We start from the raw sequence: 14,002 nt of genomic DNA on the forward strand, positions 1-14,002 counted from the left end.
ACACTTTGTTATACAATTTGCTTTTGTTAGCTCGTTGGTTTATGTCCAACAGATGAAATAAAAGAGTGATCCTCCAGATGAGTGTATGTGGCTAACAAAGGTGTAGCAGATGATTACCATAGGGCAGATGTCAAGAACACGGAGAGGACCAAATTCATGTCTAAGATAAGGGCTAATTACTCTAATCCAACGCTGCAACTCTTGATTAATGGTCAATTATTGGAGGCAAAGAATTTCTAGAGGTACTGTACAGGGGTGCCCCCTGCCCCCATTACTCTACGCGATTCACCTAGAACCATCAATGGCCCCAATAAGGGAATTGGATGATATTCTAGGAGTTCCGTTTGGGGGACGAACCCGCAAAGTAGCAGCATTTGCAGACGATTTGTTGTTAATACTCCGCATAGATCAATGAGGGCGCTGGATAGGGAATTTAGTAAATTTGGTTTAGTAGCAGGGCTAAAAATCAATACTTACAAATCAGAGGTATTGAACCCGACAATTCCTGTGGTTAAGGAACAGGAACTAAAAAAAAGTTATTTCGGTATTCCTGGGCGTCCAAGGCTATAAAATAATTGGGGGTTAATATTACGAAAGCCATCAAGTCGTTATTCATAGCAAATAATCCCCCTCTAGCAGGTGAAAATGGGAAAAAGCTACAGGAGGGAGGCCCATTTTCTATATCGTGGATGGGAAGGATTAATGTTTGGAAATGGTTATTATGCCGAAACTCCTTTACTATTTCATCACACTTCCAACGAGGGTGCCCATGTCCTGTTTTCAAGCTGTCGAGAGACATAATGGGAATTTCATATGGAACAACAAGAAACCAAGAGTTGCAAGACAAGTAATGACTATGCCAAGAAATAGGGGTGGGATGGGAGAACCAGATGTTGGGGCATAATATTTGGCTGCACAGACTACAGTGCTAAGGAACATGGGTAAAAATGACAGGCAGAAGGTCTGGAGACAAATGGACAAAGCCCTAGTGGGGGGTCACCTCGATGGGGTGTTGTGGAAACCTAAAAGGGATTGACCAGACAACATGTATCATAGTAAGATTGGAGCCCTTGTGGGATGAATTGGTAACCAGAACAGTATTCACCCCATAACTCGCAATTCTCCCTGAGAGCGAGAGGGTCCAGCTTCAGTGAGTGGGAAAAGTGTGGATGTCTTAAGCTACGGGACATGTTCAAGGGGGGGAAGAGTTCAAATCCTTCAACCAGTGTAAACTTGACTTCTCACTGGGGGGCGGGGGAGAGGTTTCACCAAACCCAATTAAGGCATTGGTTGCAGCACCCAATGAATAGTGAGGCGGCAACCAGACACCTACTCTTTGAAACATTGCTTACATTAGACTAAGGGGACCAACATATGGTGGGCACAATTTACAAATATATATCAAACAGAATCAGGTCCCAGATCGCAGCCGTTACATGAAGCAATGGAAAGAGTCAGTAGGTTTGATGATTGGAGAGGATGAGTGGGTACAACTATAGGTAAATATCCCCAAACTCACAAGGTCAATCCAACTGCAAGAGATATGGGTAAAGCAAATGTACCAGTTGCATCTCACACCGGTGAGACTTCATAAGTTTTTTCCAAAGGTATCAAGTGAATGCTGGAGGGATTGTGGGGTAGGAAGTTAGTGGGAACCTTTCTGGTGGCACTTTATGGTTTTGGGAAAAGAAAGAATAAGCTATAGAGGAAATTCTCGGGATCAAGGGAAGGGGAATGGCATGGCACGCCGATTTTGGGGGCAGGATGACTAGTTGGGGACCTAGCTTCGAAAATACAGCAACGGTTGTATGTCATTTTGATGATGGCAGGGACATTGGTGATTGCACAAAAATGGAAAAAAGATAGATCCACCGACGGAACATGAATAGGTGGGTATGGTCTGGCATTTTGTGGCAATGGAATGAGTGTCTTATTCTCTGCAAGGAGACCATGGGGGTTTTGTGGCAGACTGGGACTTGGTGATGAAGTTCTTACGGATGGACTCTGGAAGTGCATGGTGCCCAAGGAAGATCAAACTCTTGGGAATGATTTAATAAGAGGGTCAACTACAGGGGAGGGAGAGATCCGGAGGGACAGAAAAAGGAATACGTGGCATATGAACATGGACTATTGGAACTTTGATGATTTATCTTCAGAGAAATGGAGAATTTCAGCGGAGGGCGATTGGGAGGGGGTGAGGGTGGAAGGGGAGGAACCAGTGGGGGGGTGGGGTTGGAAAATGTTTATTTCTTTGAAAATGCCAATCAAAATCTATGTGAAAAAAGAAAAAGGAGAGGGGCAAATAACTAATTCCACTGGTTTTGGGCACCATTTCTTGATTTTCCATCTGTGGGCCGTTAGAATAATTTTGTTCTTACTGAATTTACAGGTCCTATCTAGATTTTGCTGGCATCTTCCTGAAAGTGAAGATCACTTGATAATCTTTACAGGACAGCCGTAAGTGGCAACTAGGTGTTGAGGGTGAGGGTAATGGTAACATAGCAAGAGAAGTGTTTCTGATGACAACATATGGCTTTTTAAGAATTAATCTAAAATGTACTTTTTACTGTGAAGCTGTATATCCAGTTCAATAAAATCTGTTTGGAAAATAAAAATCTAAAATAAGTTGGTTTTAAAATAATGAATCGGAATATTCCAATAGACCTTTTAAAATAGTACAGTAATTCTTCTTTAGGGCGAGCCCAGTTCAAATACCAGGTGTGGACAACTAATATCCCCAACGCAAGATATTCTCCTTTAAGAAAACCCCCTACTGTTCATTTTCTATGAACATATAAATGACCCTCAGTTGTACCTCAATTCTTATAGAAAAGATCAGGCAATATGCAACATACGACATGCTTATGGGAACATAATCCAAATATGTTCAAAGTATATCATACATTTAGTTAAATGGCCATAATAGGACCATGATACATTTGTATCTATCGGCTATCACACTGATAAAACACATCATTAATACATTAAGAAAATATAACTAAACAGTTAATTATTCTCAAAAACCAAAATGGAATAACTCATGACATAGGACCAAACACCTCAATAGTCACAAACTATGTAATACATACAAATGTTACTTACAGCAGGGGTAATATTTTCAGGTTCCAAGCCACTATCCAGCAAGTCCCTCACCACCACAATTCGACATGTACACACAGCACAACATTTCTTACTCACCAAGAGCCAATTATCAGTAGCAATGACTTATGGCAAGGGCAAAAATGTGCACCCTGTTAGATGATCAATATACAATAGGACAATCTGTTGTACAGCTTGACCAACATTCGGCATCGGATTTATCTTTTTTGCCCTCAATCAATTAGATATGTATTCCTAATGTCTACCCAATTATTTCTATTAAAAACAAATCATAACAATACTACACTACTCACAGTGATAATCAAACATTCTCATTATTGGTAGAATAAAAGCTATTTAAGCAGAGAATTCTAGATGGTTATTTTACATACTGTTAAATAGTTTTAAGCAAATCAAAAATACAAAACAAATATTAAAATCGAGTGGTAGGCGCTAGTGGAGAACTCTGCCAAGGTCATACCTTTGAAAATATAGCCTCTGGCAAAGACTATAGCAGTTGTTAGTGGGAGCACATTTATTCTAGATATGTATTGAATTAATGTCACTATATATGTGTTGAATTCTAACAGTATGTGGAGGGTTTAAGATATCATAATTGTGTTAACCTAAAGTTCTATGTATTTAAAAGAGATTGCACAAATCCCTGTTTGCACATGTACTCCTTTGAAGGATTTGTCAATAGGCAACAGTGTTGCACAAGTCCTTTCAACCAGATGGGAGGCACCTTATTTTGGAATTTCCTGAATACTCCCTAGAGGCTAGAAGTAAAAAATGGTTGGCGCATACATCCTGAGCATGCAGCAATCTTAATATGTTTGCTAGAATACTAGAAAAGTCGATCTTAGCTTATAAGCAAGTTAACATAGAGGTGGGCATACTGTTTGTTTGGTGTCCACATGGCTACTACAGGTACCATGGCACTGTCAGGGATTTGTATTGCCAATCTTGGCAGATCTATGGTGTCATAATATTAGAGATACCATCTTATGTATGTGGTGCAACATGATCAGGCCAATGTGATTTATGTTTTGCACACAATGTTTAATTTGGAAACTATAGTGGATATCTCAGAATCTATCTATGGTACCATTTGCTCTAACAAGAGGTTATTTTCTTTATGTGACTCTACCCCAGTTGCTTTCTCAGATTTGTAACAGGACATTTTAGATCAAATTGTTATACCATCTACCTGATAATCGTTCACTTGTTGGTGAAGAATGAATTATAATGCCAATATGTTCATAAAGGTGGAGTACATTTTAGATGACAAGGTTCTTTGATCTGGTTATTTTGCAGTAATATTAATATATGCCAGTGTGGTTTCTCACACATTTCTCTACGTGCTCATGGAAACATTTACTCACAAATCAGTGGGTCTTCCTGCTGAGTGTTGGACTCTGAAATTCCTACATCTTTTATTACAGCGGGCCTTAACATTCGCCATTGGCAAGTGATTTAGCAAGTAATACATGGTGTGCTACTTATATGTGGAGTACTTAGGGGGCAAGTGAGTTTTTATGCCTGGCTAGTAGCTTGCGACTTCAAATGTATGGGCCATTCTAGTGCCAACTTGAGTCATGTAATGACACTTTTCAATCTTAGTATCCAATGTTGCCTCATCCGGGCTAAGGTGGTTTTGGTATTGTCTGAACTGGTTTAAGAGTGTCTAATGCTGGGTATTCCATGATTCCCTGTGTCCTTCCTACATATAATGCATCATAGAGATACCTGTACATTTGTGGTATATAGTCATGACCTATGTTCCGGTACTCGCATAGGCACAGACCCCTCACCACCTCAGGAAGCCCTACAAGCAATGATACGGAGGCAACGATTACTTCGGCTAGGGAGACAAACCTGCTGGCACAGCCCTTAGCACCATGTCGGAAACGTGGACATGGTCTTCACAAAATGATCTACCTTAGGGGGTCTTCAAGTCCAGTTCTCATGAGCCTCATTCAGACCATGATTTCTAGATAACCACTGTGTAAATAATACCCACTTAGATTCACTACTTTCAAATGTAAATGCATTTTGGGTTGATATGCCGAAAACATGAAGTGGATTTAGGTCCAAAGGGCTAGAATTTTATGCAATGATCTACACTTACAAGATTTTAATTCTGCAGCAAAATATGCATGATGAACAAGGATCAAATACAATGTAAGGGCAAAAGTGGCGGGATCCAGATGAAGGTGCAAAGTTATTTGAGATAATAAAACAAATCCAGTCACTAATATCTTTAAAAAAAACAGCCACCAACCTGGACTCGTGAATTTCCCACGCAGATCCTTTTCTGCCCTTACTGTCAATTGATGCATTGTTTTTCTCGGAAAGGCAGTCTATCTGTTCCAGTGTTCAATGTCATCTTTCTTGTTTATACCATATGCAACAAGCCACGCTCTCAATTCATCAGGCCGAGCACTGAAAATGTTCATGTCTTTGTGAACTGACCGATAGGCAGACCACCATGACGAACATCTCGAGCCACCTTTCTTGGCATGAAGGCATGCCTACATCCCTCGATGCAAGGGCTTTCCAATCAAAATGTAATATTCTAAGATAAAATATATCTAGAACTCCCAAGTTTGATACTTAAGTGAACGTGACCAATAAAAGTAGCCAAGAGTAGCAGCTTGTGACTGTTCAGGTCAATAACAGGTGTCTGCGGCTAATCAGGTGTCCAAAGGTGGACTATTGCAATGAAATCCTGAACAATACTTGCGGACACATCGGCACTCTGCATGAGTATCTACCAATTTCTCCACTAGCAGAAGCCTCAACAATTCATATTGGTGGGAATTTATGCAATCATCTCCTGGTAGGTGGTGAGTGGATGTTGAGCATGGTTCAGTACAGGCAAACACGTACTTAACAAGTCCACATTGAGCCGTGGTCACTGAAACCCTGCAAGAATGAGGAACACAACATTAAAAGTGTTACCAAAAATAGAACACAAGCTTAACATTTCACTTTTCTAAGAGACAAGTAACATACATTGTGGTTGGGATTCAGAGGGCAGCAGGATTTAGGGGACCAGAGCACTGCAGGTTTAACTAAGGAACTTTTATAAGAGGTGCCATATTTGTAGCTGAGACACAGCCATACCAGACAGTCAGGTTTCCTGTCTAGCAGCACACAATATACCAGGCATGAAAGGGATAACCATCTCTTTTGAAAAGGTTGTGCTAAATAAAGTATTATTATTCCATGGTCAAAAATATTTTACTAATATACAATTATACCCAATTAAAAAAGAAGCAAATCAAGATGGATTAACTGAAATTCCAAGCAATTTCAGGTGGACCAGGACGGACCTCCAGAGGTATGCTTGTAGCCTGCAGTTCAGGAATTTCCAGGCCAGAAAGATAAATGTAAGGGTTAATTCTTCTGTTGCAGCAAAATGTTAAGATTACATACTCTGGCGAGGAGCTCTGAAAAGCCATCTTAATGGTGAACAGGGTGTATACTTAAAAAAACTCAACTGGAGTATGGCTGAGCAGCCAGACTAAACACAGAAGAAGGTACGCTTGAAGGTGTGAAGTGCAGGTAACAGTAGCAAAGACTATAAAATTACTTTGGTCACATAGCCAAGTATAAAAATACTGTATTAAAACAACAGATTGCATCCACGTACAGACTACTAAAGGTAATTAAAATGACAAACATATCTACATTTAGAGTTTGGTAATCCAAATGGGTTACTCACCACTATTGGTAAGAATCAGTTATTAAAGCATATACACAGTAAAGATTCTAGACTAAGGAAAAAGAGATTACACCATAATTGACAAGCCTCATTAATGCTAAAGCTCTTAATTCTTTTGAAGGCCAGCCCTACACTTCCCAATGTCCAGGTTTGCGACCAGCGAGTATCCTAGTAAAAAAAAGCAATTTGCCACACACTCACCTATGGCTTGGCTAACTTGAACATAACAGACCGGAAATGGCACCTTAAAACTATTTGAAGTCAATATTGGTGTAGAGGAGAGCTTTAATGGAAAAAGCATTCAGAGTCGATTGTCTTGCTATAGAAAATGTAGACTACCAGCTCTCGATTTGATTGGATTCATTTATATAGCGCACTAGACAGACTTCACTGTATCAAGGTGCATGTGTTCGAGAAAAATATAAAAAGTGGGCAGAAACCAGACAATTACAAACACCCTATGCTTTTCTGCATTATTTTATTCAAATAAGTATGTTTTTAGACCTTTCCAAAACTGGAAGAAAGACTGAAGTGCCCTAATCTCTAGCGGTAAACTGTTCCATAATTTAGGGCCATATTCTGCAAATCTGCAATCTCCCCATAAAACACAGGAAGAGGATGGAACAATAAGTAGCATTTTGTTTCCTGACCGAAGGGTCCCTATATATTGATATCGCCTAATTCTATCCACCAAGTATGAAAAAGCAAGATTGTTCAAACATTTGTACATCATGTATAGGACCTTGAAGTCAATTCTATCCCCCAAAGCCAACCAATGAAGCGAACGGCCCAATGCTGAAATGGGAGGCGACTTCCCCACTCTAAAAACGTGTATAACTGCAGTATCTTTGATGCCTAAGCAACAATTGAAAGGACTCCTGACATGCCCTCGGCATGCCCAAATCAGTCACGAGTGGAACAAGCAGTCACCACTATGTCATTGGCAGACTTGCCATTCACACTATCTTACAGGGAGGCAGCACAGAGACGTTGGAGACTGTACCATAGCATGGGCCCCTTCACCACTAAACTTAACAATCAGGAATTTATCAATAGGCAAGACGCTAGAGCTTTCCATCATTGGTCGGAGAGTTGGAAGTTACCATTAGCAGATTGTTACAAAGGAGGTGTACCTCTTTCATTTGAGGAATTCAAACAGAGGTCCGACCTACCAAAAGGGGACAGATTTAGGTACTAGCAGCTGTGCCACTGGTTTACCAACCCCAAGACTCATCAAGCATGGAGAATACAGCCCTCCCCACTTGAAATCACAATAAGAGATGACCCGGGAGGAGAGAGCCTCTCAAAACTTTACAAACTACTTGAGAGGGCTCAGCGGGATGATAAACTCCCTTACATGGTAAAACGGGAAGAGGAACTGGGTAAATACATACCTAGCAACTCTTGGTTCTCGTATTTGGTCAAGATCCCAGAAAATCTTAAGGTGTCCCACGATCAAAGTGTGCTCATACACAATCTTTATGAGATGGTATTATGCTCCCCAAGAGCTAAACAGCTTTATCCCATCACAATCACTGCTGTGTATAGGTACAATGGCACGTATGGGGTGGACATGCCCCACAGCGCACAATTATTGGAAGGAGCTCCCTCTTGAGGACCAGAGACACTGCTAACCTACAAGTCCCCATAAACCTTGTGATTGTCGGACGTTCACTATGGTCTTAGCGGCCTATTTACTGCCCTGAACACCCAACTCTTAAACGCAGCTAGACGAACTTTAGAACAAGCCTGGAAAAAAACAGAGGGTCCACAGCTGGCGATTTTGTGGGGTAAGGTGTGAGAAATATGGGCCATGGGAAAAATATTTGCTTTGCTGAACGAAAGGATGTCAATGTTTTGTACAACTTGGGAACCATTTTGCCAAAGCTTACTAATCAACACGCAAACTACCATTGATGAAGCATTTGGCAATGCCTTAAAAAAAGAGCAGCGGAGGATAGCCTTGGGATAACTGACAGTACCTGGTAGTATTGGAACTTTAAGTATTGAGATACTGTATCTCTTTAAAAAATGTGGCATTTGTTAAGTTTGTAATACTTTGGAAAAGATTAAATAGTTGCAATAAAAAAAAGAAAGGACTCCTGACCAATGCGCCACTGCCTTTGGCCCAGTAAGTTAGCTACTTTAGGAGTTAAGGCTTTATGTCCAATGTATTCCTATGGTGATATGAACCGTTCAAGAGATGATCAATCTCAGTACCCACAACCCAAACTACATGAAGTTTTCCCCAGGCAATATGGACAGGGATGTCAATTCATCAAAATGCCAGAGGGTAGCGGTGGACACACCTGATGACAGAGAAAGTGATATCATATGACCCTTGATCCAGATATCAAAGAAAGTGACACTGTATGATCATAGGACATGGTGCCATGATAGGAAAGGACATTTCAAAAGTTAAAAAAATTAAATAAGGTTCTATGTTAAAATACTGAATTGAAAACAACGAGGCCGAAAATACAGATTTTCTTGGTCTAATTTCCAAAATGCCTTTTCCTTTTTTTTAACTTTTTTATTTTTAAATGCCTTAACCCTCCCCGTCTATTTCTTGTGAAAAGAAGTGCAAACAAGTTGAAACATGACATTTTAAAAATTCTTTTTGAGGGAATACCCAAACAAAAGTGTATGAATAACAAAATAACGTTTTTTGTCCACTGTAGTACCATTTTATTTTGTAACCATATATCAACTACAATATGTATTGGGGGGCATTCATGATATGCCAGGGGTACATGCAGCAAAACCAACTTGAGCAAGTATCACTGCTGGCATTACGTATGGATTATAAAGGTTGAATTAGAGCACACTGTGGGGTGCAACACGATTGTATTTCTGCAATATGGTTGAAACCTTGCAATCAGTGGTGGTATGAAGACAAATTATACTTGCAAGGAGCTACTGTAATAGTTACAATAGAGGATAAGAAGAAATGTTTACATAAGTGCATCTGTGTGCTGTGTAACGGAGGCATGGTATCGTAGACACTGACGCAAGAGTTGAACATTTCGAAATCTGTATTGTTAGATTCAAGGGGGTTGGAAAAAAAACTCCTATCTGGCCCTATAACTAAGACGGGAAGTAATCTTGACCGTCATATAATAAAGAAACAGTCCTAGTCAGTCTTAGGGCCTCATCACAAGTTGGGCGGTAATAGCGCTACCGCAACTCAGTCCGGCACAATTTGCGCCGGATCGTGGTTTGCGGGGGCGGTAAATCCCCATTGCCCTTTGGGTCCCTAGAACCCAATGGGGTTGGGGAGCGCTATTGCTGCTGGCAGTAATAGCGCCAAAAATGTCAGAAAACGGCCCGAAAATTGTCATTTTCAGGAGGTAAAAATAAAATGTTTCGGCCCAACTCGTGATTTGGCCCGACATTAAAAGCAGAAATAATACTATTACCGACGCATTTAAGGGCTCAAGCCATACTTGTGATGAGGCCCTTTGACTTGCAAACACAGTTATGTGGCTGGCTCTGCCCCCAGAGCCTTCTTGACCGTTCAAGTCTGAGTCACAAGTTAACAGGTTTAACCTCTCGGGTTCCCCTCACCCGAAAGTTGCCGAAAGAACGACAGCGGCAGCGGGAGAAGAGGATCTTCATGTTGGAAGATATTCTGGTCGCCATGAAGGGCAATATTATATTGCTCCTTCAGAATTCTCCATGAGGTTGGAAAGGCAGGCGGAAGATGAAGAGGGGCTCTCTAGAAGGAAAAACATTCATATTGTCGGCCTTCTGGAAGGAGCAGAGGGGGAACCTGTGGAACTCTTTTTGGAAAAATTGATTCCTGATCAACTTGGCATGGCATGCCAAGCATCCTTTTTTTGAGCTGAATAGGCACACAGAACCCTGCCTTCAGGAGCCTATCCGAGGGTTACACTCACCAGGCTTTTGGAATTCAGGGATAGGGGCCCAATAATCCAAAGAGAGGAAAGTGGGTCCAATCCTGATGAGCGACGCCAAGGTGCTGCTGTTCCCAGACTTCATGCGTGAGGTCCGATGATCGTGCCAATCTTATTAAGGAGCGAAGCACAAAATGAGAAAGAGGGACATCCAATATGTGCTAATCTTCCCAGCTAAATTGAAGGTGATCACTAGAGTTCGATCCTGGTTCTTCCATTCGCCCAGAAACAGTTGGAACTGGCTAGAGGGGGAGATTCACCTACTGGCACCAGTCTGGTGGGAGGTTGGCACAGGAACAGAAGAGGTGGCACCCAGGGTCCAAGTGCAGGAAACCCTATTGTAACCTCTGGTCCTGCAGGTCAGGAGCCGCCAGAGAGAGTCACAGTGGCTGAAGATGGGGTGCTATGATTGGAAGGTTAGATGGACTATATCCAACAAATCTTGTCCTACTGCTGGCATGGAATGTCACTGCCGGAGCTGATCTGTAATTGGCAGCTTTGTTTGGAATTGTGATGTGGGTGGTTGCTCAATCCTAATTTGAACTATGTTGTGGTGAGTGTTTAAAGATTGTTGCGTAACAGAGATAATTCTGAGGGCAGGTATCAGAGCCCAAGATTATCAAGTCGCAGGTTAGAGGAGTGGAATCACTTGCTTCCTTGGGGAAGGGTTGTGGGAGGTGGGTAGGGGGCCAAACCCTGGTTACTAGGTCAAGCCCTCTTAGCTGCTTTGTCAGAAGGGCACGGCCCTGTCCACGGTCTTGAGTCAACTGTTTGCTGTTTTGTTACATTGTTCTTTGGTTTTGGAGTGGGATGGGTTTTGGGGATGTGTGTCCGATGCTTCATGGGGTTGGAAGTATGGGGATGGGGTGCGGGTTTCAGGAATTTGGGGAAAAATTAATTGGCGGTTAGGACATCAGGACACAACGGTTGGAGTAGTTCAATGGAGAAGTATACATCATCGGTGGAACTACTCTTGGGGTCTGCGGGTGCTGCAGGCACATAACGCTAGGATTAGATGGGGAAGACACAATGAAATTCATGTCTTGGAACGTAAATGAATTGGGAGAGAAGGTTAAAAGGGGAAGCTATGATTCAATTCCTAAGGCATCGCGGTCCAGACATAGTGATGCTCCAGAAAACTCTTTTGGAAGGAAATAATTGAGGGTTTATGGGGAGAAATGTATACTCCAGGGTATTTCACACTGGGTTTGCTAGGGGCTCTAGAGGGGTGGCAATCATGGTCAGGGAAACACTCCCATGGGAAACTCAATGTCTCAAGATTGACGGTACAGGACGGTATAATTGTGCCACGGCTAGAGTAGGTGCAACCTACTCACCTTGGTTAACGTCTATGCCTGCCCCCATTTAAGGATGAACTGTTGAAAGAGGTAAGGGATCTGATTTTTGGGTCGGATTCAGATATGGTCCTCATAGGCAGGGATCAACGTATGGTCCATGGGCAGACGGCCTATTAAATTACACAAATGGGTGGGCTCATTTGGCATGGTAGATGTTTCGAGGGATCAACACCCAGACACGGACAGCTTCTCCTTTCACTCAGGGACCTATGGTTCCCTGTCTCGCACTGATTATTTCTGCACCACCAGGGACCACATCCAAAGGGTTAGGAATGTGGAGTACCTCTCTAAGGGCCTCTCCGACCATTCGCCATTGTTGATGGAGTGGGGATTGGGCAGAAACAAGCTGCAGAGGATTTGGCATCTGAACGCTTACCACTTGCTGACACCAGGTATGGGTGATACTCTGGTAGAGGCAACCGACAACTTCTTTGGGGAAAATGATGTCTCTGCCGAAAGCACAGTGACAATGTGGGGAGCATACGAGACAGTTCTAAGAGGGGTAGCGATGACAGAGCTCAGGAAAAAGGAGGGGGAGAGATGCAAGGTGTTAGGCAGAAACCTGTGCAGTTCCCTCTGGGACCACTGCAAAAGATTTAGGCCTACAGGTGTTTGGGAGTAAACCCACTTGGTAGCAGTCTGTACCACACAGATTCACTTGGTAGCTGAGGCTGAGCAGTCAGACTTCTCTCAAGAAGAGTTAGGCAGTATACAGAGTATTCACAATAGGTCAAGAGCACACAATGGAACACATAAACACTGACCAGAGCTTGATGTAAAAGAGATATAATTATTTATTTAAAACCACATCTAGAAAAATACACAGGCACTAATAGTAAGCAATTCAAAAACACGGTCACTAAAAGATATACACTCCCTTAAAAGAATATTAGACAAGTCTTAAGTAAAGCCCCACTTATTTTCAGACAGCGGTGAGCGCTTAACGTAGATGGCACTCTAATAATTTGTTTTAAAAAGGGAGAGAAAAGCAGAGAACAAATTGAAACAGATCCCAACACTTTTACAAGAACAGAACAAGAGAGGAAGGCAGAGTAAAACCGTGAATTCAGAGTCAGTAGGCCGGATCCGCTTTAAGAGGATCAAAACGAAATGTGTCCAAGGTCACACGGTTGCAGTGCACAAAAGTCTTGTAATGGTTCACAAAGGAGTTGGATCAAAGAAAGGGACCAGTTAGAGGGTCAAGGCTGCCAGCCCAGTCCAGAAGGTTAAGGAGTTATTACCTTGTTGCAATCTTTAGAAAGGGAGGCCTGGCGGACACGGTACATTAAAGTGGTGAGAACGCTCCAGCGGGGGCAGTTGTTCCTGGCAGCGGGTGCAAGTCGGTGCTTCGTCCGGGGGAAGAGAGGATCTCGTTGTGGAGGAAGACAGTCCGTTGCACTGCCAGGGAAGAAACCAGCCGCAGAGTTTTCCAGGTACAAGGAACGGTCCGTTGATTTGCGGTTCAGTGGTGAGTGGCTATCCGGCTGCCGGGGTGCTTGGCACGGGCAGTTCGACCACAAACCGGGCTGTGTAACAAACATCGTAAAAACACACAAGACCCTATGGAGTAAAGGACCCCATAGCCCATAAAACACATTAACAGACAAAGGAATACCATAAATCATGTCCAAGAGTGGGAGGAAAAGAGTCTCACTCTTGGCAGGAGGAAAAAAACAAAATCCAGCAAAGCTGCTGGGGGACTCACTAGGTTAGGAAATTCAGCCTAAAGAGAGAATTCTCTCTAACACAAGGAGATTGGAAGGGCTAAACTGGAAGAGAAGTGTATAGAACAAGGAAAGGGGCCGAGTGGAAATGAGGATTGCTCAGAACAGGCCGCAGCGATTTCCTTAGACGAGGCAAAACAGACCATCTGGCTCAGTACAGGGAGGGTTTATGAG

General features: G+C 42.4%; 1 protein-coding gene across 9 annotated transcripts in view; it reads right to left on the minus strand.

The window, feature by feature from the left end:
• KDM6B (lysine demethylase 6B) overlaps positions 1 to 14,002 on the minus strand; it is a 2,050,345-nt gene that overhangs the window by 1,875,017 nt on the left and 161,326 nt on the right. For 8 of the 9 annotated variants that reach the window (XM_069646239.1, XM_069646242.1, XM_069646247.1 and 5 more), the window contains exon 2: positions 5,384 to 6,027. The exons of the other annotated variant lie outside the window; for it this stretch is intronic. The gene's annotated coding sequence lies outside the window, so the exon portion shown is untranslated. The remainder of the gene's footprint in view (positions 1 to 5,383; positions 6,028 to 14,002) is intronic. 9 annotated transcript variants of the gene reach the window in all.

Source organism: Ambystoma mexicanum, chromosome 1p, assembly GCF_040938575.1.
Source record: "Ambystoma mexicanum isolate Mex_15411 chromosome 1p, UKY_AmexF1_1, whole genome shotgun sequence".
In the NCBI taxonomy this organism is placed as follows: Eukaryota; Metazoa; Chordata; class Amphibia; order Caudata; family Ambystomatidae; genus Ambystoma; species Ambystoma mexicanum.